General features: G+C 68.0%; 1 protein-coding gene across 3 annotated transcripts in view; it reads right to left on the reverse strand.

Moving 5' to 3' along the window:
- RBFOX3 (RNA binding fox-1 homolog 3) overlaps positions 1–27114 on the reverse strand; it is a 244360-nt gene that overhangs the window by 76260 nt on the left and 140986 nt on the right. For all 3 annotated transcript variants that reach the window (XM_045835929.1, XM_045835930.1, XM_045835928.1), the window contains exon 3: positions 12660–12698. The gene's annotated coding sequence lies outside the window, so the exon portion shown is untranslated. The remainder of the gene's footprint in view (positions 1–12659; positions 12699–27114) is intronic.

The following is a 27114-nucleotide window of genomic DNA, read 5'->3' on the forward strand; positions in this document are numbered from 1 at the left end:
AGGTCCCTGCAGGTAAGCACATCAGGGGCAGTACCCCCCGACCCCGCCGTGGACCGGGGAGGGAGCGTGGGACTCCCCCTTCCGCCCGTCCGTGGGCAGTATACAGCCCGGGAGAGGGGCTCGGGGACGCAGCCCCAGGTGCCCCACGCTCGCCAGCTCAGGACCGAGCCCCGGACTGGCCCTCCCCCCTCCCCGCGTCCCCTGTCCCTCAGACCACACCCTGGAACGCGCCCCCACACTCCGGCCCTGGTCTCAGGCTCCGCTTTGGGGGGAGGCCTAGACCAGGACGGCCAAGAACTGAAACCTGGAGTTTCCCGTCCCAACAAAAAAGAGCCACACAACTTTTTCCCTCTCTGGTCTCTCTGATAGGATTAGTTATTTTTAAACGTTTGCTGGTTTGAAAGTGCTTCTTAATACTATGAGTAGCGGGGTTTTCCTTACGTTTACAGAGTAGAGCCGGGTGTGGAGAAACGGTCACCTGTGATCAGACGACTTCGGCGGACCCGCGGAAGGGCTGGTCATTCTCAGGGACAGCGTGGTTCTTTCCCCTGTCGCTGGACCTGAGACCCCGGGCCCCTGGTTCCGCCCCAGGCGGGGCCGGAGGCCAGACCTGCGGTGGCCCCTTCCCAACATTCCCCTCTCGGGAGGCCTAGGCCTGGCTGCTCCCCACAAGGAGCAGGGGGTCTCTTGCAAGCTCATCCCAGAAGCTGCCGGGTCACTGCTGCCTCTGCCCGGCCCAGAGCTGTGAGGTCAGCCCACAGGTCAAAGGGCACCGGCCAGAGGCAGGTCAGTTTGGAAAAAGCTCCCTTCTCTCAGGTCATGGGCATGCCTGGGCCTCTCCCCCTTCCTGCCCCCAGCCTGAGCCACACACCTCTTTTTTAGTGGGGGGGGGAACATCTGTCCAGTCTCAGTGCTGCCCTCTGCAGGGCATCTGCCTTCATGAAACTTCCCCGGGGTCCCTTGGACATGCAGGTGCATAACGGGGTGCCCAGGGGCCCCCAAGTATGGGCTCTCCTTCTCTCTCCCTACTCCCTCCTCTCGGTTCACCTCCAGCGCCTTCAGATCCGGCTAGCCTCACCTTCTCTCGAGGAAACGATTTTTTACGTAGCTGCACAATTAATCAATGTCTCGCTCCTTTCTTTTAAAATAACGTGGGCTCCGAGCTGGAGGCTGTGGGAGCCCCCCCCCCGCCCACGCGGGGTGTTGCAGGAGGCGGCGGCTCTCACAGCCCTCCCTCCTGCAGGGGTTCTCGCCCCTCCTCCTCCTGCAGCTCCGGGGAAAGCCTCCCCGAGTCACCGCGGAGTCTGCCGGCACGACCGTGACCGAGGGACACGGCGGAGCCCAGACACCGCCCCGCTCTGCGGCCCCCCAGGTGGGACTCCGGTCCTTCCCGCCGGCCTGGCCGTCCCCGCCAACAGCCCGGGGTCCCGACCCCTGCAAACGCAAGCGGCTCCCCGAGCTCACTGGCATCAGGAATGGGGGAGCCCGGGGGGTGGTCCCCAACCCACGGTAGCCTTCCCCCCGCCTCTGGATGATTTCCAGCTTCCGGCTGGTTCCTCCACGTGGCATCCTTGGAAACGCCGTCAGCTGTCCGCCTGCCCCCAGATCGTGGGTCCCGGGCAAGCGGAGTCCAGGAGCCTCGAGGGAAGGCGCCCGGCCGGCGGACGCCCCACCCAGGTGCCTGCGCGAACCGTTCCAGGCCACGCCCCCGCGCTCGGGTGGGCCACGCCTCCGCGCTTGGGGTGGGCCACGCCCCCGCGCTTGGGGTGGGCCACGCCCCCGCGCTCGGGTGGGCCACGCCCCCTGGACCTCGCTCCTACTCAGCCCGCTAGGCACAGCATCCCTTACACCCGGGCCCGGGCTGCCCTCCTCCCGGCGTCCAGCACAAGTGTCCGCACGTAGCATTTGCTCGACAAAGTAAACGAAAGGACAGCGCCCGTGGATACGCAGCGAGACCTGCGGAGGGCGGGGCTGCCGCTGGCCGCAGAAGGACGGCATTTCCGCGTGCGTGGGACCGTGCCTTGAGAGCCCCGCCGCGGACAGGAGGGGCCCACGTGGCTGGCTGCCCCTGGCTGCGGTGACCCCCACAGCGCCTGGGGCCGGGGCCCTGGACGGAGACTGTTCTTGTGTCTGTGGCCTCATCTGACCTTTAGGTGCCTGTGGCTGTCACCTTGCAGCCAGGTGTCCTGCGGTGGCTCAGGATGACGGTGGCTCAGAGACACCCTCCCTGCATCTCGTCCTCCGACCCCCCGGCTCTGAGGGCGGCGTGCCGTCCCGTCGGGTGGCGGCCGCCCACCTTGCCTGGCCGTGCCCGGCCTGCTGGACAGGCGGGGTCTTAGCCGGCCGGCTGTGTCTCCTGCTGTAAGTACCTGTATACTCCTGCCTTCTCCCTCCTTGGCGTCGTTTCCCGAGGATGGGGCAGGGCACTGGCTCATGACCCCCGGCTGGGGCCGACTGAGTGGAGATGCAGAGGGGAATCCCTTCTGTCCTGCCTGTGGGCTCAGGGACTGTGTCCCCGGGGCAGTGTCCCCAGGGCCGGCCCCGAAGCGGAGGAAGGACAGTGCAGAGCAGAGGTGTGGGCACCGGCGGGACAGCAGGGTGCTGGGGACAAAGGGCAGAGGCCTGGCGCAGCTGAGCACAGGAGGCCCCAGTTCTGCCGAGTGGCCGTGGGGGGGTCCGCAGCGGGCCTGGGGCCTGGGACGACGACAGCCTCCCGGCTCCCGGTGGCCGCCGGTCCCTTTGGTGTGGCTGCCGCGGTCCCTCCGGTGGACTCCCTGCCCAGCCCACGGCCCAGGATGAGCCCTGCAGGCACCGGCTCTGGGGCGGCCCCCCTGGAGGCGGGACGGGCTGTGGCCCCACAGGGAGAGGCCGTGCGTGGGTCTGGAAGGGCCTCCCCCTCCCGAGGCCCGCGTCTGCAGGTGCGGCTGGGGTTCGCCGAGCCGGGCGGGCCCAGGGTGAGTCCACCCCAGGAGAGAAGTGAGGAGCTCCCACAGATTTCCAAACCTCCGCCGGCGGGTCCGGGACCGACGCGCACGCACACCTAGCATTCGGCTCACCCGGCCCAGACCACCTTCACGGGGAAGACAGTCCCCCGCACCCCCAGCGGGGGCCCTTCCCGCCTCGGCCTTCCCCTCGGAGCAAGCCCCCCGCCCCATCTCCCTGGGCAGTCTCTTCCCCGGGGTGCAGGGGCTGGCAGGAAGGAGGGAGGGGCTCTTCCTTTCTCCAGGGCCCCCTGGCTTCCTGTGTTTCCAGGCCCAGAGCTCTGGGCCCCCTGTTCTGTTCCCCACAATTCTTTCTGGGATGGTGGGGAGGGAGGAAGGGAGCAGGTAAGATGGGGTGGGGGGCGGGGGGCGGGGAGGCTGGGGGTGCAGACTGGAGGGAGCCACCTGGAGTTTGCACTATCGCTGCCAGGGACTCTGCGGAAGGTTCTTCCCACAGCCGGGCCAGGGCATGGTGGGAGGGGGGCCCTGCTGCGCCCCACGCAGGGTGCTCCCCAGCCTCCACAGCCCCCCAGCCCCGCGGTCCGTCCCCACGGAGGCCCCTTCGGGGAGAGCGGCTCCCGGGGCAGCCAGCACTCCCTGTCCGGGGACAGACCGGCTCGCTCCCCGCGGGTGCGGACGGAGGGGAGGGCTGAGGGGCGCGCGCTCAGGCACGGGGGGGCTCACTGCGCTCTGCCACACTCCCACCCCATGTGCCCGGCGCCGGGAAAGCGGCTCGGCTCCCCGAGCTCGGTACTCACCCAGAAATACACCATCATTTCGGGACCGGGGCTCCGGACTCAGAGGCGGGGAGGCAGGTGGGGACTCAGAGGCGGGGAGGCGACACTGTGGGGCAGGGGTGCGGGGGCAGGCAGGCTGGCGCTGCGGCCCCGCCCTGGCCCCGGCCCCGACGGAGCTCTGCGTCCAGGCGCTGGCAGCGGCCCTTGGCAGTGCCTCGCCCCCCTCCCTCCCGCCTCCTGTCCCGGTCCCCCCCTCCCACGAGCTCTCCTCTCCTCCGGTTAGTTCCCAGACGCCGCCCGGCGCCTGCTCCCTCTGGGCTGCCCCATGTGCGGGGGCCTGAGCCTCCGATCCCGACCCGCAGTGCTCCCTGTGCCGGGCAGGGAGGCCCCCGCGTTGTGGGGGACCCCAGGGCAGTGGGGGGGGCGGGTGGCAACACCTCCCAGCCTAGTGGGCCTCATGGGTGCGACTGGAAAATCAGAGGGGGCGTGTGGAGCAGAAAGAGGCTTCAGAGTGGGGAAGGAGGGAGGTGGCCGGGACCCCGAGTGGGAGGCCAGCCGGAGACCCCAGCCTCGGGTCTGGGAAGGGCCGCAGGGAGGGAGTGCTGGCTCGGGGCCCAGCCGGGAGGAGGCACCACATCCGCCTGCCGGGTCAGACGTGCGGCAGTGGCAGCGGGCTGGGGGGCAGCGGGGTCACAGGGGACCTGTGGGTGTCCCGCACCTCGCCTGCCTTGGCGTTTCCCAGGCGACCCCTCATGAGCCCCTGCGGCGCTGGGGTGAGGCCTGGGGGCCTCGCGCTGCGGGCAGCGGCCCTTCTGGCGTCCTGCTCAGCCCTGTTGGAAGCTGGCTGTGCCGGCCCGCCAGCCTCCAGCCAGCGCTGCCCACGGGCCCCGAGACAGCCAGGGACCCAGGCCCCTTGCCAGGCAAGAGGCCACCCCTCCCGTCAGCCTGAACGCCAGACGCACCCAGCCCGTCACCTAGTCTTTGAAGGGGCGAAAGGAAACCATTCTTTCTAAGGCTCTTGTGATTGGTTCCAATGAGGGAAACTGAGGCCCAGAGGCTGGACATGGGGACGGTGGCCGTGTACACTGAAGCATGACAGCAGATGGCGAGTATCCTGTCCCCCTCGGGCACGGGCCGGTGGCCAGAGGGACATGTGTGCCGGTGTCCTCAGGCTGGGGGGGACGGGAACCACATCTGATGAGCCCGGCACTTCCCGTCTGCGGGGCGGCCGACGGCCCGGGCAGCCCTTCCCGCCCTGCGGCGGCCAGCCACGGCCAAGGTGGGGGGGGGGCAGAATACAGGAAGGCTGGTGACTGGCTTTAGTGGGGGCCACCCCATCTGTGCCCCATCCCCTGCCCCAAGGGGCCCGGGCCGAGCCAGGACGAGGGCTGGATGGGGAGGGCGGGCGTGGGCTTTGGCGGCCGGGAGCCTCTGGCTGAGCGCCCTGGCTCCCCGGCTGGGCGAGCCCAGAGACGGTGCCAGGACAGAGGGAGTGCGGTCAGACTGGGAGCCTCTGGGGCGGGCCAGGATGCAGGTGGGCACGGGGAAGGAGTGGGGGCGCAGGGGGGCAGAGGGCAGGGGTGTGTGGCCACGTGGCATGCTCCACGACTGCTCCCCACAAGCCCTCGCGAGCCCTGAACGTCACAGGATGACGAAGGAGATGCTCCACAGGCCCGGGTCCCCCAGGTCTGCTGGCCTTGGTGCCCCACCCCCCACCCTGGGGTGCCAAGGCGCCAGCCCGGCCACAGGGCCCAGGGGCCCGAGAGCGTTTGCAGCCCTGCCCCGGGCCTCACTTTCCTCCTCTCTGAACGGGGCGGGCACAGCAGCCCCGCCCCTGGGCCGTCCCCACGATCGAGTGGGCTGTTCAGATGGTCAGCGATCCCACAAGAGGCAAAGCAGGCCCTGCACCCCCGTCAGAGTGACCCCGAAACAAGACGTCAGAGCAGTGCCGGCCCCCCGCCCCCGGCTCCTGCACCTGGAGGAAGGGCCTGGCCCCCTGCGCTTTTCAAACCCCAGAGCCTCGAGGACAGTGAGCCAGCGGCATCCCCGTGCCCACCCCAGATTCCGGGGCGTCCTTCCGCAGGTCCTGGCTGAGACCGGTGGGCGGCCTCACCCCGTGGACACAGAGCTCGGGTCTCGGACTCGGCCACACGTCCTCCGGGGATGTCCAGAGAGCCCCCCAGGAAGCCGGGCTTTGTTCGGGCTCAGACAGCCCACAGGGACCTCGGTGCCCATCCCTCGGTGCCCATCCCAGACGGTGCTGGGGGCCCACCCTCCCTGTCCTCCCCACCCTCTCCACCCGGCCGGCTCCCACGGCCTCACCACTTGGGTCAGATACGCCGTCCCCACCCCGGGATGGCCAGACGGGCAGCTCCCAGAGGTCAGGGGCCGGCCGCGCCGGTCGGGCACACGGCAAATGCCGGTCAATGTCGCCGAGGGCGGCAGGGAGTTCAAAGACACAGGGCACGGGCGAGCTGCCTTCCAGGGAGAGCGCCTCCTCCTGGAGACAAGGACGCAGTTGCTGCCCCAGGCCGTGGCTCCACGGACCAGTCAGGTGCCCGTGGGCTCAGGTCCGGAGGGCGTGGGGTCCAGAGGTCACCTTCCCACGGCAGCCCTGGGAGGTGTGCGTGGGGCGATCCCTCCCTCTAAATGTCTCTGCTGCTTGCTCCCCGCCCTGTCCGCCAGGACCTGGCGATGCCGCCAGCAGCTTCCGTGAATGAGCTGCACGTCTCCTGACGCCGCCAGCTCAGCTCCCCGCGGTGGCCGCGCCACCACCCTCGCTAGAGAGATGGGCTCAGGTGGCCGGGCCTCCTGGGCGGGGCCTGCACCCAGCTCCGCTCCAGGGCACCTGCTGCAAAAATGCACGCCCGGGTGCTCGCACGCGGCCCTGCGGGAGCCCGCAGGCACGGGGCTGCACGCACATCCGAGGCACACACAGATGCACGGCCCCCCCTCACTGCTGCAGACACGTGCACACGCACCCCCACTGACACGCCTGTGTACCTGCCCCCGTGTGTGTGTGTACCCATGTGGCACACCCGTCGGAGAGACCCCCCATGGGCAGGCCGCTTCTGCACATGCCCTGGAGGCCTTCAGTGGGCCGGCTGCACCGGCGGGTGGGGCGGGGGGGACGGACACCCCAGGGCCCCGGCAGGCAGACCTGGCCCTGCACCCGAGCCAGGTGGTGCCGCCTGCCCCCAATGCCGCCTGCGGCCCTGTGGACGGGCGGCGTGGGATGCAGAGAGGACGCAGCATCCCCCGGTCAGCACGCCGGCAGTCATAAATAAATAACGACGGGGGAGGAGGCGAGGAGAAGGGCCGGGGGGCCGGGCCGGGAGCAGCTCCCCCACCGAGGGGGCCGGGGAGGGCATCCCAAGGGCCGCGGGGACTCTGCCGGACCGTGGACGCACCCCCAGCGCGGGGGCCCCGAGCCGCCCTGCAGCACAGCAATAAAGCAAAGCGGCACTCTCAATAATTCAGCAGCAGGAGAGGGGCCGAGGGAGGAGAACCCACCTCAGCACTGACAGAGGGCAGGAGGGGGAGGGCGGCAGGCGAGGAGGGAACTGGCCCCCCTCCCTCGCACCTGGCTGGCTCTGTGTGCCCTGATTTAAAGAGGTGCTTGCAGACTCCCCTTCCCCGACAGGGACTCCGGCCTGAGGAGCCGCCGGCCCTCCCTCCCCACAGCAGAAACCCCTCTGCACACTCCGGGGGTGGGGGGGGAATTCAGGCGCCCCTCTGTCACCAGCCGGCTTCTGTCTCCGGAACGGTCCTCCCTGGGGCAGCCCGACACCCGCCCCCGGGACGCCTCTCACTGCATCTTCGCGGATCCGAGGCCGCGCCAGGTGGGCTGCCCGTGTCTTCCGCGGCCCAGCCCCCTATCCCCCCGGGACACACAAATAAAACTGGCTCTCGGGGACAGCCGCCCGTGGTTAGGGTGCCCACACCTGCAGCTTGCCAGGGACACTCCCGGTGCATGCCGTAGTCAGGCACCGCAGCTCCAGTGTGGCTGACGTGTCATTCGGTCCCTGTTACGGGTCTACAAAGTCACCTGTTGAAACAAACACCCTCCTCGTGCTGGAGTCTGGAAGGGTGGCCTTCGGGAGGGCGGTTACGGTCGTGGGCGTGGGCCCGTGGTAGAAGTAGTGCCCTTGAGGGAAGGAGCCCCTCCCGAGAGGCCCGGCTTCCTGCCAGGTGCGGACACGGGGTGGGGGATCCACGGCCCGGAAGAGGGCCCTCGCCGGTACTCGGACGGGCCGGCGCCCGGGGCTCGGGCTTCCAGCCTCCAGGGCATCAGAGACGAACTTGTGTTGTGGCCAAAGTCACGGCCACCCTGGTGGGCCGTGCTGCCGCGAGGCCTGAGTGAGCGCAGACAGCCGCCCTGGTTGTGCTGGACTCAGTGGCAGTCAAACCCCCATCGGGGCAGACGGGAAATACCGCCGCGTCGGAGCCGCCGACGGAGACGAAACCCACCCCCCTTGCGGGACTCCCCTGTGGGGTCCACGGACCACCTGGCCCCCGGCAGCCTCGGGATCTAAAGGGGTTGGGCTCGGCCTGGCTGGCGTGGCTCAGTGGATGGAGCGCGGGCTGCGAACCAAAGCGTCGCAGGTTCGATTCCCAGTCAGGGCACATGCCTGGGTTGTGGGCCACAGCCCCCAGCAACCGCACATTGATGTTTTTCTCTCTCTCTCACTCCCTTCTTTCTCTAAAAATAAATAAATAAAATCTTTATAAAAAAAGGAATCGGGCTCGGGCCGCCAGGAGGGCCAGGGCGCACGTGTGTCTCCCGGCCTTCGCTCCACCGCAGGCCGATGCCGGGGGAGACTGGGCAGATCCTCCTTCCCGGCCGGCCTCTGGCCCAGGCCTTCCCACCACGGGTGCTGCCTTACGCGGCTGTTGGGCCTCCCCGCCTCCCTCCTCCGCCGGCCCGCCCGAGCTCCCGGTGCTGCCGCGGGCACGTGCGGTGAGCGGGCTGTCCCCCCCCCCCGGAGCCGGCGGGGGGGCGGTGGCGAGGGCTGCGGGAGCAACGTGCGTCTTGCTCTCCGCCGCACCGTGACCCGTCCCCGCTCCCCGAAACCGGATGATGAATTGCTCCGGCCGAGCGGAACTCGCCCGGACAAGCCTCCTCTCCGGCTGTAATTAATGCCCCGGGGAAACGCAGGCCCGGGCTCACGCTCTCGCACAAACACATGCGCGCATGGGGTGCAGGCCCCGCCATCCTCCCGCCCCGGCTCAGGTCCTCCTGTCCCGCTGCCGTTGCGGGTGGCGCCGACCGCCCAGCCGGGGAGACCCCGGAGGCCGAGGGAGACGTCGGGGCCCCTCTCCCGTCCCTGGGACGCAGACCTAACCGGCCCGGAGCTGACTTTTCGGTACGCTGCTGCAGTGGAGCGTGGCCTCGGGGGAAACGGCCGTGGGTCTGGGTGACCCCGTGGAGGTCACCATTTTGGGGCACCTCCCCCCACCCTCCTTCTCCCCGCCGGGACAGCCTGGCCGATGCGCTAGTCCAGACACCCCTGTGCACAGGTATCAGCGTGCTCCTGGCGTCCGACACTCCTAAAAAAGCTGCCCAGTAAGTCATGCAGCCCATGACGCCGGACCACCGACCACCCTGACGACGGACGTGCTTTCTCAGGGGACGGGAGGGCCGTGCCGGGCCAGGAAGGGCCTGGCCCCTGTGTCGTGTGCCGGTCGGTCAGCTCCTTCGGTGTGGCAGGCGGAGGCACAGACGGGAAGGGGCTCAGAAACTCACGCTCCAGCCTGACAGGGACGCCTCCCAGTGCCCAGAGCAGCGGGTCCAGCTCCCCGGGGTCTTGCCTGAGCAGTGGGACCACGAGACCCGGATGCAGCATGGCCCAGGTGCCACCCCACGGATCCCAGACACGCGACCAGAGAGGATGTCGTTCTTCACGACACCCCAGAACACGGCATGGCGATACCTACAGGACTGAGAGTGTCTGGCGCCCAACAAGGCAAAACGGACCATGTCCAGCATCCGACCAGAGACACACGGGACGCAGGGAAACGCCCCCAAAGGGAGGAGGAAAAGGGGCCCTCTGGACGCAGGGAAACGCCCCCGAAGTGAGGAGGGAAAGGGACCCTCTGAAACGGACCCGGAACCGACACACAGTCACTGTCAGCAGACGAGGCTGCTGGCGCCGCCGTCCCCACTCCACGTGTCCCGAAGGTGAAGGGGAGACAAGGGGGGTCGCACACGGGGATGCGCTCGGCCGCACCCGCCGACGGGGAAACGCCAGCGTCCGGGGTGAAGAGGTGCCCGCACGGGGCCTGGGGCGGAGTAAACGTCGCGCGTCCGTGAAATGTCACCGGACCTGAAGACACGCACGGGTCATGTTCTCTACCGTGAAGGCCCCCGTAGAGACGCACGAGCTCTGGGAGGATGCGGAGCCGCCCGCCGGGCGCGTCCCAGGGAGGCCCTGCAGGTGGCGGGGAGCCGCGGGGCACGTGGGGAGACAGCGGAGGGAAAACAGCGTCTCCAGACCCGACGAGAACGGCCAGCGCGGTGGCGACCCGGAAACCCCGACGAGCCCATGGAACGTGAAGACGACGGCACCCACAGGAATCGTAGCTGGGCCGCTCCAAACCGGTAACCACGAGCAAGCACGTCTGCACGAGCGTGTATCTGACATGTGAACTGCGTTCGGTAAACACGCAAACTCCCAACGCGGCGCTCAGCAGGAAGAAAACCACCGACCCGGTGCAGACACAGACGGGGAGGTCTGGATGGACACGGCGCCGGAGCCGGTGTGTGGGCACCGAACAGCCGTGGAGGAACGCCCCCCGTCCTGCGTCGTCAGGAAAAGGCGACGCAGGACGCAGCCCCCGACGGAATCGCGGCCGCGACAGAGACGGCAGCCCCCAGTCTTGGGGAGGACGCAGACCCGGGCCTCCCACACGTGGCCGGGGCGAGCGGGGAGTGGGGCTGCCGCTCTGGAAAGGAGTCTGGCGTCGGCTGAAAGAGCTGCGCACTCTCACGACAGGACCCAGCCGTCTGGCGGCCGGCGCTTCACCGGGGAGAAAGGGCAGCAGGCCGGCCGCGGGCGGGCGGGCTTGGGTGCGCAGGCTCTGCGCGGCCTCCTCGGTGATGGCGACGGTCACGGCCCCACACTGGACACAACACAAGCCCCTGCCGGGATCTAACGGGAGACAGACCACGGCACGTTCGTAGCACGGAAACAACCGAGCAGAGAAGGGACGGAGCTGTGGACGCACCTCGGCCCGGGGGACCGAGGGACAGCTGTGCGGGGCGCGGGCAGCGGCGGCGGGACGGACCGGAAGGCGTGTGTGCGGCTGATTGGCGGCGCGTGTGGGACTCCTGGGGAGACAGGCCACTCCCTCCGCAGGGGCTCGCCCGGGACGCGGGGCTTGGGAAGGGGCAGGAGGATGGGGGTCCAGGGGACGGGAAACGGTGCAAGGTGACAGACACTCGGTGTCTGGACGGCGGTGACGGTGCCCCGGGGGCCCAGGTGCGTCACAATTCACCCGACTGTGCCCTCCGAGCCGCGCGCAGGTGGCTGCATGAGCGCTGCAGCCTGACACGCCACCTGAAAACACAGACGCCCACAATCCAAGCCAGCCCGCCCCCGCGCCACTCCTGACGGCACAGGGGACGACCGCTGTGTCCTGCAGCCCCATGCGCCGAGGGCCCCTGGGGCTGCCTCCCCGGAAAACGGGGCTCGATTCACAAAGAGGGCGCGGCCCCAGCTGCCAGGGCGTGGAACCTCTCTGCGGTGCAGGGTGCTGGGACCAGAACAGGACACCGGCGCACACTGTGTGCACCTCCTTTGTCTCCTTGCACGCTGACAGAGATGGGGCGGCTGCTCCCTGGGGACCCAGTCCAGCGCCGTCCGCTGGGGGCGCCCACAGCCATCTGTGGTGACCCCCGGACCTCCGCCTCCTGTCCCCAGGGAGCGGGGCCCGAGCGTCCTCTGCATACAGCCCCTCGTGGCCCTGTGGCGACCAGCGGCCAGGGGGCCAGGGTGGAAGTCCCCTTGCCAGGTCCGTGCCTGCGTCTGGGCCCGGGGGGAGCTTGCAATAGAAACGACACAAAACACGTCACCCAACGACGTCTCCGGGGCCTGGCCCAGGGAGAGGCCGGGCGCCCCGCCTGTCAGGCTGATGGGCACACGCGGCCCAGAGACCCGGGAGCCCAGAAGAGAACCCCCCTGGGGCCCTGAGTTCCGAAGACACGAGAAGTCTGCATCTTCTAATGTGTCCCCAACACACACACCTCAGTTCTTTAACACGCTCCCCCCCCCCCCACAAAGTACAGCCGCAAGTGAATCTCTGAAGAAGATCAGCTGCCGCAGGTGACAGAGGGTTGGCTCGAGGAACGCAGGCACGGACCGCTCAGGCCGGAAAGACCCGGTCCCCCGTGAGGGTTGGCGCTGGGGACAGAGCCGCCATCCACAGCCCCCTCCCCGAGGGGACCCGGCCACGACGGGAGTCCGACCACCCGAACCAGCTGGACCAGCAGCCCGGCCGCCCTTGAGCTCTGACGGCCCTGCAGTTCTGGGGTGCACCCCTGTGCACTGAGGACCTGCCGCGGGGGGGGGGCGGGGAGGCAGAGTGGGGCCTGGGGGAGGGAGGGGGAGGAGGGGGGAGGACAGGGAAAAGGCCCAGCAAGGAATCTGCCCACACAGTCTCTCTGTCTGCAGACGCACTGCTGTCCCTGCATTTCCCTCTAGCCCCTCCGGCCTCCGGGCCCGCCTTGCCCGCACAGGCCGGGCCGGCCCCCCAGGGGCCCAGGACCCGACGCCTGCTGCCTGCCAGTGCTGAGCTCACCAAACCTTCGCTCGTTACCCCCTCTCCCCGCAGTGAATGGGACCCCCGGGAACCCCACATTCACTGTCAACACCCCCAAGATGTCCAACATGCTCGCGTCTGTCAAAAACTCTCCCGGAGAAAAGAAGAGAAAGTCTCTCACCTTTTATTCAGCCGACGTCCCCCGAGGCACTGCGGGCTCCTAGGGAAAGAGAAAGAGGAACAGAGTTACGGTCGGCGCGGCCACTGTGCAGCCGGCGGCGGGCTGCCCTGCGCTTGCCCGGGGGTTGGTCAGGTCGGGGCTCCTCTCCCCGGGAGACCCGCCCCTGTGCTGTCCGCATGGGTGCGGCCGGGGTTTGGGGGGGGTCGCATTTCACTTAACAGGCGAAGACCCAGGGGAAGAGGCCGCCTGGGCTGGTCTTCTCTGGAACCCGGGACTGTCCTCTGCGCTCTCTCTCCTTCCCCCGGCCCCCGACTCCGGGTGACCCCCGTGCTCTTCCTCCTCCCCGGCCGTTGTGAGGTGACCCTCTCACGGGGACTTAGTGGGCTGCCGACGGGGGTGGTCAAGCCCCAGCGGCCATCCTTGGGGACTTGGGCCCACCCCCGGGTGGGGGGGTCATCGCGTAAATCGAACCGCAGTCGGAGGGTAAGCAAGCGATTGCTGCTCACCGAGGAGTGGCCCCAACCCCCAAACGCAGTGTTTCGGGGTTCTCACGGCCTCCGGGAGCAGCTTGAGGCTGACGCTGGCCTGGCAGGGACCAGGTGGCGTCCAGGTGTGTCGCAGCCCAGGGACCCGGGGCCAGAGAGACAGAGGCACCTGCCTGCCTGAAGTCACAGCACCGATTTCGGGGACGGGGACGCACACGTGTGTCTGGACCCCTATCCTGCCCTTTTCTCACAGGGTCTGTGGACATCAGGTGTGCGTGTGCGTGTGCGTGTGCATGCTCGCCTGTGCTCCGTCTGGACTTAAATTTTCCGTGCTCAGTCCCCTCGTGCTTCGTAACCTTAGGTACACGCGTCTGCCCCGTCTTTGTAACCGAGGGAAAACACACGCACCACAAACCGTACCGTTTCAACCACGTGCGAGGGTACAGCCCAGCGGCGTTAAGTACAGGCACATCGTTGTGCGGCCCTCACCCCCACACTCTGGTTCTAGAACCTTCTCACCACCCCGAAAGGAGACTGCGCGCCCGTGAAGCAGTGGCCCCCGCCCGCACACCTCCCCGCCCCGCCGTGCGGTGTCTGGTTTGTGAACGCAGCGTGGACAGGACACGGGAAGGCGGTCAGCCTGGGCCTGCCTCCTGAGGTGCAGAAAGGTCACCGTCATTGTCACCCTCGACGCCACCCTCAAGAGCAGGTTGCCGCCGTCATAGAGTTTTGCACTTTTCCTGTGCCAGGCACTTGGGGACAACGGCCTCGCTCACTGTCACACTCCCGAGAGGCGGGCGCTGTTCCGACCACGCCCATTTTCCAGGAGAACACGCTGAGGCCTGGGGCGGGGGCGGAGCTGGGGCACCTCTGGGGACGGGGCAGCCAGATTTCCCCGGGCGGCGCCCACAGCTCGGCACCCCCTTGCCCCCGGTTGGGGGCCCAGTGCGGGTTAAAGCCGGCAGGCGACATCTGGCGCGGGCAGCCTGCGGGCAGTCTGTGCACACCCCTCCCCCACTGCCCACCCAACAGTTTGCATCCACCCCCGTCTGCAGCTGATTTGGGGCTTTTCCTTCTTGTCGACTTTTTTCTTGGTTTCCTCTTGTCTAGTGAGTTTTCCTTCCGATTCAAGTCAACGTAGTTCCCTGGAACGCAACCCGACCAACCGCAGGGAGCGGACACGCAGCCCGGACGGCGGGCTCCAGGCAGAGGGCCGGTTGCTGCACGGATGCCTCTGCTTTCCGCTTCCCTGCGACCCCCCCCCGGCCAGGCAGGGGGCAGGAGAGCCCTGAGGTCCTGGTCCCGAGTCACTCCCAATGCCCCGATTCCCCTGCACGGCCCCAAGCATCCTTATTTGGTCAGAGCGAAATACTCGGCGTGAACACAGGGGGCGCTGTGCTCTGTCCACCTCGCGGGGGCTGGGGGGGCCAGGACCACGTCCGTCTCCCAAGAGCCTCTGCTTCGGAGAAGGTCCGGGACCTCGGGTCGGGCAGGAGGGCCGGGCGAGCCCGATGCCCCCACCATGCCCGGCACTCGGGGTTCAGCCTGTTCTAGGGCTTCAGGCCAGGACCCCCCGCCCCCCACTTCCTGGCCCGCGCTGCCGGAGGACGGGCGGACTTGGCATGTCCGAGGGGACATCGGCTCTCCCTGCCTCCTTCCTGGCCCCAGCATCTCCCGCCCTCCCCGTGTCCACCTGGCACGCCGGCCCGCTGCCCAGTGTGGGGGAGGGGAAGGAGGCCCCCAGGGCCCCCCCTCCACGGGCCCTGCTGAGTGCGTGCGCCTGTCCCTCCGTCCGTGGGCAGCTGGGCAGGCCCGCGGGGCAGGAGGAAGCAGGGAGCTGGTTCTCAGCCTGGCCGTCAGCAAACGTGGCTCCCAGCGGCACCCGGGACCATCGGCCACGGTGACTTCTGCCGCCCTGACCAGGTTTCAGGAGCTCAGCTTCTGAGGCAGGGGCGCTGACTTGGAGTGTCCCGGGGGAGCGACCCCTCAGCCAAGGCCAAACCCAGCGACATGCACTTACCAAGCTAGGGGTGGGGTCTCTGCCCAGACCACCCTCCACCGCAGCAGCCTCTCGGGGAGTCTGCTGAGCAGCAAGACCGCAGCCCGCCGGGGCATCTTGCTGTGGAGGGAGCTACCTGGGGCACAGCGGCTCCCCATCGGCTAGGGCAGGAACTCCCCGTTGTCCGGCACTAGTCACCTCCCCCGAGAAGGTGGCCCCCAGGGGTGCAAGAGCGTGTTAGAGGCCCCGTACCCCAGAGCCGTCTGGGGCCAGCGCAGCCGTTGAGTGGAAGTTTGCAGAAGGAACGAACCAGCCAGCAACGCTTGTCCCCGGGGACCTGAACCTGACTCCTGATCTGAAGAGCGGACTTGGTTCCTCCTACAGGGACGCTCACGCCGGGGACCCCAGCACGCGAGCAGACCCTCCTCTCCCACCGCCTCCCTGACGCTCAGTCCTTCTCCCCACCGCGCTCTCCCCAGCTCGCACCCTCGCCCCAGCCCCTCGGGGCCCAGGGCCGTGCACGCTTCCCTGCAACCCTCCCCCGGAGCCCGCTTCCGTCCTTACTCAACTCCACCCAAGTGAGGACGCCGCCCCCTTCCGCCTGTTCTCTTCTGTCCCTGCACGTTTTGTTTGCGCCGCTGCCGCCAGCTGCGCCGCGGTGGGACGGGAGGAGCACGCGCTCGTCGGGAAATCCCATTCTTAGTGCGCATCGCGCAGAGTGGCTTGCCAGAAAAGCGCGCCTCACGCGGCCACCCAGACCACCGCCTCGGCCGCAGCTCTCCATTCCCACCCCACGAGGCACCTGGACTTTCTCCCCAGTCGGGTGCCGAGTTACTAGACGGTGGTCTAGCAGCGGGAGTAGAAAGGTAGGCGGAGGTAGACCGCGCAGCCCTCCTTTAAGATCCGAGCACATTTATCTGGTGGCTTACAAGTGCCCGCAACGCGGTCGTCACCGCCAGGAGGGATCGTGGGGCCCCTTGGCCAGGCGGGTCACGCCGCTCTAGGGAGGCTGCTCAGCGGACGTGGCTGCGCCCCGTGGAGGCCCCGCCCCCACCGCGGAGGCCCCGCCCCATGGAGGCCCCGCCCCCGTTGTGGCCCCGCCCCTGTGGAGGCCACGTCGGGGGCGCTACCAGGCAGCTTTAAAAGCCTGCTGGCCCTGCTCCGGGGTTACCACGCCGCGCTCTCTCTGTAAGGGGAACTGGAGGTGAAGGGCGCAATTTCATACATAAAAAATTAACCGCGGGTGGCTTAAACACGACATCTGATAGTGATCGTGACAGCAGAACCACTTCGATTTCAAGGGTTTTATTTTTCCTTCTTCTGAAAAGAAATTCACCTTTGGAGAGCAGAGCGGAGGACGGGGGTGGGGGGTGGGGGGACCCTTGATCTCAGGCTCTGGCCTCCAGACTGCGGGAGAGCGATTCCAGCCGTCTGCAGCCGCCCCCCCCCCGCCCCCGGGGTGAGGGGCTTTGCTGCGGCAGCCCCGGGACTTAACCCCCTGGGGGGCCTCTGTCCCCACCCTTGCCTGCACCCCTCTGGCCCGGGCGCTGTGAAGCCCGGTCCCCAGGCCTCGGGGGCCCCTTCTTCCTCCTGCTCACCGACGCTCCGACCTTCGCCCTCCCGGAGCTGACCTTCCCAGTGCCCACCCACCGGGCGCCCCGGGGGCCGCAGCTGCCGGCCAGGAGCAGAGCACTGCGTGCCCTGTGGTGCCACACGGATGCTCCCTGAGGACCACCCCAGGAGGACTGCTCTTCCCTGTCTGGGGTTCTCATTTGTTTGAGTTCTCATTGTTGTAACATCCGTGTATCCCAAACTCCCAGTTTTCACCACTCCTTGGAGAGCAGTGCAGTGCTTCAAACACATTCACGGTTGTCGGGCCGCCGTTGCCACCGGCCACCTCCAGGACTTTCTCCTCTTCTTAGAGTCGAACTGTCCCCATTAAACACCAACTCCCCCCACCCTCAGCCATGGCGCGGGCCCTTCAGTTAGCTTTCTGTCCCTGTGCATTTGATGACCCCGGGGACCCCCGTGAGTGGAGCCACCCAGGGCTCCGTGCTGGTGCGGCGGGCTTATTTCCCTGAGCGCAGTGTCCGTCGTCCAGGTTCGCGGTGGGCGGGGGAATCCCCTCCCCTTTCAGGGCTGAGTAACACCGGGCTGCGGGGATGGGCCGCACCGCGTCCACCCCTCCGTCCGCCCCACATCCGGGTTCTAGGCCACGCTTTAAGGCCACAGGGACCATGTGACTGGCCACGCTTCCCGTTTGGCTTTGGCTGCCAGCACGTCCTGGAGAATGAACCTCGGCCCAGCCCGTCGCCACGGCCCGGAGCCCCAGAGCCGCCTGCCCCTCTGCCGTCTCGGTGCCCCGGCCTTCGTCCCACCCATGTGCGGGGGGCGGTGGCGGAGAGGGCGGGGCACCGCGGTTACACCGGGACCGGCAGCCCCACGCCCCGCGCAGACGGCCCGCACGCTGCTGCCGTCTTCTCAGAGTAGCCTGCTTTCCCATCAATAATTTAGACATGCCCTTTCTCCTCTGGGAAATGGGCAAAATCTCATTTCCTGAGCAAATCCCCCAAGAAGCCAACCTGTTCATTCCTCTAAGACTCTCGGAGGTCCGTCTCCACCAACCCCCTCCCAAAATGAAAGCCGATGAGAGGCCGAGAGGGCTGGCGGGGGGGCGGGTGCCGGGAAAGCTGCCTGCGAAGTCTCGAGCCAGTGAGGGGTGCCGGCCGGCCGAACCCCAGACCGTGGGGAAGCCCAGCCCGCCCCCTCTGCCACCCCCCCCCCAGCCGGCCTCTGTGGAGGGGCAGACTCGCGGAGAGCTGGGCCGCGCTGTTTGCATTCAACACGATGCCTGGAAAATCACTGGGAGGAACCGAGACGCGCACTGCAGAGGTTTCCACTGTGGGCAGAATCGTGGGTCGGGGTGTGTGTGGCTTCCGCCAGCCCCTCCCCCGGGGAGGAGGAGACCGTGGGAGAAGGTGGGGGTGGAGGGTTAACGCACCGCCTGGGCCAGCCTGGCACGGTCGTCACACCTCCTGTGAGCTGTGCACCCCCCGAGCGCCTTGGGTCACCCCCTCATCTGCAAAGTGGAGGGACAGCCGTACCCTCCCCTGGGTGCCCTCGTGGGGACGGAAGGGGATGAGGCCTCAGCGTGACGCCCGGGCTGTCCTGGGGAGGGTTTCGCCCCGTCGGGGTGTGAAGGGTGGGCGATGGATCTCACAGCCGGACCAAGGGGGACTCCTGTTCGCCGAGCCTGTGTCGTGTCCTCCGAGGGTGGGAAGCCCTCCCAGGACTCTGTGCAAGTCCAGCCCACAGGCCTCCTGGGTGGGGGCCCCCGTGTCCCTGGGTGCCGCCCCACATGGCGGGGCCTCAAGTGGCAGAGGGCTCCCTGTCACTTTCTCTGGAGAAAGGGGCTGGACGGGAGGGACAAGTGTTGAGACGCCGAGAGATTCCGTGTCCGGCCTCATCAACCAGCCAGACCAGGCTCCGCCGGCCTTTATGTCCGGCCCCGGAGCTCCTCGAGCAGGTGGCCGGCCCGGGGCCTGTGCCCACCGCCCCGTCTTCTGCTGGCGGCCGACCCCCGCCAGCCGGGCCCTACGTCTGAGCGGGGACCTGCCGCTGCAGGCTGGTCAGAGGCCCTCCTGCCGGCATAGCCCCGGTCCCCTGGATCAGCCGTGTCGCATGTCTCCTGCTTCCTGCCACTGACAAAGGACTCCCGGGGCCTCGAAACCGCCCAAGCCCCTGTAAACCCACGTCCGGAATGCTGTGAGGCCGGGGGACTCCGAGCAGCCACTGCCGCCCGCGGGAGCGGCACATTTGTGCTTGGGCTGCAGGTCCGTGCGCTGAGCTGCTGGGACACAGTCGGAGCCTACTCCGTGCCCCGGGCAGCCCCACTGAGCTGCTTGAATACAGTTGGAGCCTACTCTGTGCTCCGGGCAGCCCCGCTCGGCCGCAGCCACAGAGCCACCCCTCTCACTTTCTGCACTTGACACTCACATCTGGGGCTCCCGACCCTGGAGGGAGGGACCCCCAGCCTCGGGGGCTGGCTAATTCCTGGAGTAGTGACGGCTCCCCAGGAGCCTGCCTCTCATACACGGACCACCCCCACCTCCTCTGCGAGGTTCTCATGCTCCAGGTCCCGAACTCCCCCACCCCCGCCCCGATCACCTGGGCCAGGTGTCAGCCCGCAGGGAGGCCCCCCACCCCGCTCCGGAGCCCACAGCAGTCTCCAGACTCGCCGGTTTGAAGCCTGCCCGCTCCCGGTCCCCCGTCTCTTCCCACGGAGGCCACAGCAAAGGCTCGTGCCCCCATCTTCCTCCATTCCCTCTTCTTCCTCGCTGGCCCCACTGCTGCCCCGTGTCGCCCTGCGTGGCACGTCCCCCGTGTCTCGGAACGGTGATAAACGTCTCCCGCCACCAGAGTCGTTTCCGTGTCTTACCGCACCTAAGACTAAGACGAACCCTGGTGCCCCTACCAGGGGCGTCCCACTTCCCGGTGTCTCGGGGCCACACCGGGAGAAGAAGAATCTCGGACCGCACATTGAATACACTGCGACATGTAATCACAAAATAAAATCTCACGTTTTAAGTAAATTTACGATTTTGTGTGGGGCCGCCTTCATGGCCATCCCGGGCGGACTGTGGCCCAGAGGCCACAGGTTGGACACCCCGGCAGCCCCCGCCAGCCTCCCGGCCTCGCTGCACCTGTTGCTGTCCTCTCGCAGCCTCGGCTCTTGTGCGAGGTCCCCGGTTGTGGGGGACACCGAGTGCCCCCCCCAGGGGAAGGGGCGGGGCAGTGCTGGCTGCAGCTGGGCTGCTGCCGGCTCAGCCCAGAGCCGCCACCTCTCAAAGCCCGCTACTGCTCAGCAGGGACCTGTGGGGACGAGCACACCTCTGCTCACGCTGTCAGTTCCGGAGCCTTCTGCTGGAGACGGCCCCAGAGGTGACGGGGCGGGGGTGGGGTGGGGTGGGAGCGCGGACTCCCAGCACGCCCCAGTCCCGGCCAGCGTCTGCCAGCGACCGGCCGCGTGGGCTCGCGGCGCAGCTGCAGATCGCGCCGGCATCGGCAGGTCGGCGTATTTAACGACAGATCGCGCTGTCTTCTGTTCGCGCCCAGAGCCTTTGCTCAGATGGAAACCATGATAAATGGCGAGTGTGTTCGCGCTCCCAGCCCCGGGGCCCCGAGGCTGACGGCCGGGACTCTAAATAATAATAACAAAAATGGCTTTTGTCACAGGCGGGGTCCCCACGAGCCCAGTTAGGCCGGCGCATCGCGAGGTGTGGGCAGACGTGCCGAGGCGGGCGCACCGGCTTCCGCGCTGGCCCGGTGCCCGCGCGGGGGGGGGGGGTCAGCGCGTCTGCGCGTGCGCGAGGCTCACGCTCTCGGCCGGCTCTCTCGGACAGCATGGGACCCCTAGAAACAGCGGAGTGAAGGGAGGCGCCCCCTGAGAGGCCCCTTGGACACACCCACCCCGCCCGGGGTCCCCGTGCTTCCTCACTGCGGACCCAGCCTCCTCATCGGGCCCCCACCCCCAGGCCTCCCTCCGTGTGGCCCCTGTCCTGCTCGTAACAGGACCCAGACCACCTGCGCTGTGCCTGGGCTCCGCCCACCGTCCGACCTCCGAGAATTCCCAGGTCGAGGCCGCCAGCCCAGTATGTCCAGGCCCCTCCTGAGACGCCCCCAGACCCTGCAGTTCCTCCTTCAGCCCACGGTGCTGACGGGGGCCCAGGCCCCCCCAGACTCGGAGCCTCCCCAGGATACTCGCTTGTCCCCTCCCTGGTCCCTGGTGCCCCACCCAAACTGTGCCCCTGGGTGCCATCCACTCTCCCTCCGCATCACCCTTGCACCTGACTGACCCTCGCCGCCCCCGCCTGGCCGAGGCCCCTGCTCTCCCCGGAGCTCCGAGCACCCCCCGACGTGCTCGTGGCCAGAGGCTCTCCGTGTGTCCGTGTGTCTGGTCTCCACGCATGGCCAGGCGGGCCCTCTGCGTGGCAACCCCGTCAGACGCCGGGACGGCAGCCCTGGGCTCGGGGACGGTGCAGGACCACGGCCACTCACACCCGGTGCCGGCCCGCCTCCCCACGCCTGCCGCCCTGCAGCCCCCTCACAGATGCACCCTCCGGCCAAGGGGAGAGTCTCCTGGCTCCCCAGTGCCCCTGTTCACGCTCTCGGGTCTTCTCTCCCCCCACCGGGAAAGACCAGCTCCTCTCTCTCTGCTGCTCAGTCTCACTCGGCTGAAGCATCGGAGGCCGAGGTCAGCCTGTCTTTCCTGACCTCTCAGCAGAAGGTCAGCCCTGCTCCTGGGCTGGCGGGACAGGCTGCTGGTCCCCCTCCCGCTGCTCTGGCCCCTCTTCCTCCAGCCCCACCCTCCTCCCCCAGCTCCCAGGGGCTCCATCCCAGGGCCCTCCCCTCCTGCCCCTTCTCGCCAGCTACCCCGTCCACCTGCGGGCCTGGCTGTCTGACCGGGCACCTCCAGCGAGGTCCCAGGGTCAGGCCGACTCATCCAGCCAACTCGAACCGCATCTCCACCTTGATGCCCCCCCCACCCCCAGACTCCTCCAGCTCATGTCCTCGGCTCCGGGTGTCCCCCCAGATGCCCTGCCTCAGTGGTCCCCATTTCAGTCAATGGACCCATCGCCACCATGGAGTGGGCAGGTCCCCGGGGGCCGCCCTGCTCCTTCCTTCCTTCCACTCTGCCCCCTCGTCCGGTCTGCGCACTGGCCCCCCCCCAGGGTGCCTCTGGGGTCCGCCTGCCTCTCCCTCCTGCTGTGCACGCGCCACCTTCCCGGCCCAAGAGCTGTCCCTTCCCATCTGCGCCGACTCCCAGAGGGACTCTCGCACCCACTGCGGCTCCCGCAGCCGGCTCCCCACCCCACGGCTGGGGGTGTTCTCACAAGGCAGAGGGCGGGCACCGGACCCCGGGCCTTTTCCCGCAGCGCCCTGCTCCCGGGGCTGGGAGCTCAGCAGAGCTGCTCTCCGGGCGGCCTGGGCCCCCAGGATGGGGCTCAGGCTGCCCACCAGCCACGGGTGCTGCTGGGGAAGGGAGCCAGGGACCGGGGACACCGACGTGTGCACAGGCCCAGGCAGGACCTGGCGGCTCGCAGACAGCCCGGACGGTGACACTGTGTCTCCCCTGACCCAACACCCAGCGTCTCCCAAAAGCCGTTACAGCCACCACGGGCGGCCGGCTTCCTCCTCCCCTAAGCGCCCCGCCCCCCGCCCCACCTCTATCGGATGAGGGGGGGGCCGAGGAGTAATTTAACTTTTAATTACAGTCACTTAACAAGATTATCCAGCTGAGGTTAAAGAAGTCGGTCTCCCAGATGGAAAAAAAAGCCCTCTCTTTATCTATTTATATCCCGTATATACATAACCAGAAACGAATATTTCTTTATGGACCATTAGAGATTTAATGTTTAATTTATAGCCACTTTCTCTGGCGGGGTGTCCAGGCACAATGTCAACATTTTTAATTAAATGAAATTTCTTTTTATCGCAAAGAAGGATATATACTGTAAAAGCCACATCTGCACCGGTCAGCCGCAGCCCCGGGCAGCAGCACGGCGGGCAGAGGGGCGGGGAGGAGGGGGCGGCCCCGGAGTGCCAGGTCGCGGGCCAGGTGGTGTGTGTGCCCAGCTGGGGAGGCGGCCGCGGCCGGGCAGGAGGCTCCCGGCGGTTTGCTGGGCACCTACCACGTGCCAGCCGCTGCCCCACTGGGTGGGCAGGCTGGCACGCCTGTGATCGTCCTCACTGTGTCCCGCAGGGCGTGGCTGTCCAGGACACAGCTCTGATGGGGGGGGGCGGCGCCCCGGCACCAGGCTGCACAGCAGGTGGACGAGGAGTTTGAGTGCGAGTCGGACCGGACCCCCAGACCCGTGCGGCCTGCTGAGATGGCGCAGGAGGGCGCCTTCTCCCCGCCACGCGCCCCCATGTTTCCCAGGCCGTCCGTGGCGCAAGGGGGTGGCCCGGCGGCCCGGCTATGGGGTCTGTCTCCGTTGGGTCCCCGGTGCCCAGGCTCACCGGGGGCTCCCGGGAATCATTCGGTAAGTTGACATTCACGAGAGCAGCTGTGACGTCCCAGGTGGGGCTCAGGTGTCCTGCCTGGGTCCCCCCTGTGTACGGGGACAGGGTGGGCCGAGCCAGAGTGCTGGATGTATTGGACGGCCCGGGTCATGGCCACTCGGGGTCTCACCACAGGCTGGCCATCCTGGGGAGATGGCTGCATTTGTAGGGGACGTGGGGGTGGGGTAACACCTGACCCTGGTCCCTACCCACCCCTGCAGTAGCTCCAGGAAGGGCCTGGACCAGCCCTGTGCCCCCGGGGCTGTCTGCCCTCACGGAGCGGAGACTGTCAGCGGGCCAGCAGGCGGATGCCCTTTGCACGAGCCCGCTGTGGACTCTGCCCGACCCTCCCCGCCTTAGCTGACCCCCCCCAGAACTTGACCTCTAGTCAGGACTTTCCGGCGGGTCCTGCCCGAGCCCTCGTCCCTCCCAGCCAGTCTGGTCCTGGTCCTGACCCAGGAGGGGAACCGGCAGTGGTCACACGTGCATGCCTGTTGGGGGTGGGGCAGGAGGCGGACACGGCAGCGCCAGAGGGGAGTCGGGGGTGACGGAGCCGCAGACCCGACTGTGAGGCCCCGCCACCCAGCCAGGGGTCAGACACTCGTGACACCGGGAGTGACCGGCGGGCACTTCCCCATCGGTCCCGCTGCTGCCGCCATTCCCAGGAGGAGCCTGCAGGGCACGGCACCCACCCCCCACCCTCCATCCAGTGCTCCCGAGCGCCATCCCCGCCAGCCGCACTCGGGGGCAAGGCCGGGCGCACTTGAACCGGGGGTGGAAATTAGAGGCGGCCGGAGGGGAGGCCAGCGTGAGCCAGCAGCCTTTAATGGGCCGCTTCATCCTCCCCTCGGGGGAGGGCTCGGGAGCGGGACGCCGGAAGACGCTGAGTCAGCGCCCGAGGGGCTGGGGCCTCCCATTCTGCAGCCAGCACTCGGCCGGCCCCCCCTGCCCCGGGCCCCAGAGGCTCAGGGGCCGCACCCCCAGGTGGCTCCCTCCCCTCTCCTACAACCCCCCTCCACAGAGGACCCGGGACAGGAAGCCCCCGCCGGACACCCCAGGGGCCCTGGCACAGCCAGGGTTGGCACCAAGTCCAGGCCGAGCCCCAGCCTTCCACCTCCGCTTCCGGCCAGGGCTCCCGCGCCCCCTCTGACCCCTGACCCCGACACCCAGGGGACGGGCTCAGCTGCCGGCCCAGCTGTCCCCCTTGGCTCGTCCAACCTGGGGCTCGAGGTCCTGACACCCCACGGACTCCCGGCCACTGTCCTCTAGGAATCTGGGGAGGGCTCTCCCGTGCCATGAGCTTCCGCGGTGCAGAGGGAAGGATGGGCTGGCGGGCGGGCTGGCAGCAGCGGTCCCTCCTATCCCCCCGGCCCCCAAGAGGGGCTCCGCTCCCCCACGCCCCCACCGTCATCAGCCTGCCCTTCCCTGCAGGGAGGCGAGCCCGCTGTCCCTGGAGCTTCCGTTCCCATAAACCGGCCCTTCATTTCTCGTGTGGGCCCACTCTAATTACAAAGCTAAATAACGAGAAGGAAATATTAAAATTAAAAAAAAAACCACACACACACACACACACACACACACACACACACAACACGAACCCTGCCCAGAGCGAGTTTGCCCGCGCCGGCCACCGGCTCCGGGAGCCGAGGCGCGGGGTGAGGATGGCACCGTGCCACTCGCTAAAAGCAGGAGTGTCACTAAATCAATAATTCATTTACTTTAATGAGATAAGTACTTTGAAAACTAATTGCAAACCTGCTCCATTTACTCCGACCCGTCGCGGCCCTAATGTAGATCGGAGAGCCGTGGCCGCGGGGAGGAGAAGGTCTCTGGGTGGGAGCCGCCGTGGCATCTGCCCCCCTGTCCCCCGAGGAGGGGACGTTCTCGTGACTGTCCTCCGGGTTCCCGAGACCTCGACAGTCGAAGCGTGAGCCCCGGACCAGCAGGCTGACGCTGGGTTACCTTGAACTTGGCCAAGCTGACCCGGGCTAGCACAGCCCCCCTGCTGGGGACAGAGACAGCTACCACTCCCCGCCACGTCCGAAGACCCTGTCCCAGCGAGCACAGCCCCGGAGACCCCGTGTGCCCAGCGCCACGCCTGAGCAAAGCCCGCTCTTCCTGCGTGGCCGAGGCCACTCCGGCTGTGGAGCTCCCACTCCCTCACTGCTCACAACTGAAACCACCAGATCTCTCTCTGTCCCTGGTCCACTCCCTGTCCCTCGGCGGCAGGGCAGAGCGGGCAGCCGAGAGCGGGGCGCAACCACGTGTCAAAGGCCGCGTCCGGGGCTGCGCTCCCCTCCCAGAACGCGGCCGGTCCCCGCAGTGAGCCCGGTGTCCCTGCCCGACCCTGCAGGCTGCATGCTGGACCCTGCTCTCCTCTGGTGAGGGGCTGCAGGAGCAGGGGGCGCGGCACCCACCCTGAGTGGGGCCTGCCAGGTACTCGGCGAGATGTCCTGGGTGCCCAGGCCCCGCCGGGCCCACGGTGTCCGCCCGAACAGAGGCTTTGAGAAAGGTCACAGAGGTTGTGGAGGGAAAGCGCCTCTTCCATGTTTCTGAGAGGCAGACAAGTTGCAATGCAGTCTCGTCTGGCGGGCCAGGCGTGGGGGCTGGGGAGAGAGGAGGGTTTTGTGGGGGCCGAGGAGAGAGACCGCTTTGCGGCCTGGAAGGGACGCACGCTCAGCGGACGCAGGAGGACCAGCGGGAGGGCGGAGCAGGGGCGTGTCAACACGCTGGCGCGGTTCCCTGCGCTGCACGGGCACCGTGTGCTCCCCGAGAGCCGAGGAGAAGCGGGGACCCGGGCTCCGCAGGGAGCCCGGACAGCTCCGACCACACGGGCCCAGGGTGCCCCTGGCAGAGGAGGGCCCGGCAACGACCCGTGCCCACCGGCTGCAGGGCCTTCACGAGGGACCCAGCGTGGAGGCCCCGCCGCGTCAGACGGAGCCGGCCAGCCCTTCTGACCCCTGCCCGCTCTCCGCGGGTGCAGCCACCCCAAGCTGCGGCCGGGGCTCCACGGGGCAGGGGCCCCCCGAGTGGCCACAGGCTTTGCGGGGGGGGCAAGCCTTCCAAGCTGGGCAGTGTTGGGGCCAACCCGCAAGAGCTCCGGCCGAGGGCTGCCAGCTCCAGAGAGTTCATTAGCGGGAGGACGGCTGCCAGCTGAGCCGGCGGCTGCTGGAGGTGGTGACAGAAGCCAGATGGATGATCCCCGACCTCAGCCCTTTGGCTGAGCCGTGGGTGTCAGAGGCTGGAGACCGGAGCGAGCAGGCGAACCCTCACCCTTCCTGTCCCCCGCCAGCACCCGGGGCGGAGGTCACTCTGAGAAGCTGACCCAGGCCAGAGCACAGGCCTGAGCACAGAGCCACCTTTGGGCAAGGGGCCCAGAGCGGGACCTTGGCCACAAAGCACCCACTCTGGCCACTTTCTCGTCCTTTCGTCTCAGGGGCCCTGGCTGTTGAAGCCGGGTGAGCAGCCCGGTGGGACAGGGTGGGGGGGGCCCTGCAGGTGAGGCGGGTGCAGGTGGGGTGTCAGCGGCCACGCCCCCAGAGCGTGCCCTTGGCCGCTCTGGATGGCTGCCACTTGGCTGCACGGGCTCGGGGCCTGAGCTCAGGCAGGGTGACATATCGGGGGCTAAGGAGGCACTCCAGAGCCTCAAGGGCCATCCCCCGGTGGGCCTTCCCCGCACTGTGACCCCCCCGGCTAGGACAGGGTTTTGGCTCTGGAAACACTCGGGCTGGAGTGAGGACCGCAGCAAGGCAGACTGTTTTGTTGCGATTTCTTTCCTGCGTCTCTCTCCCAGCTCAGCGTTTTGGAAGGGGGCCAGTGCTTTTAAGGAGCAATCCCAGCGAATGTGGGGATTTTATAGGCGCTTTGTAAATTCCGTGGCTCTTCAGATTTACGTTATTTGCCTGGAACC

The sequence above is a fragment of the Phyllostomus hastatus genome, unplaced genomic scaffold (assembly GCF_019186645.2).
Source record: "Phyllostomus hastatus isolate PE091 unplaced genomic scaffold, TTU_PhHast_1.1 phas_contig_210, whole genome shotgun sequence".
Lineage (NCBI taxonomy): Eukaryota > Metazoa > Chordata > Mammalia > Chiroptera > Phyllostomidae > Phyllostomus > Phyllostomus hastatus.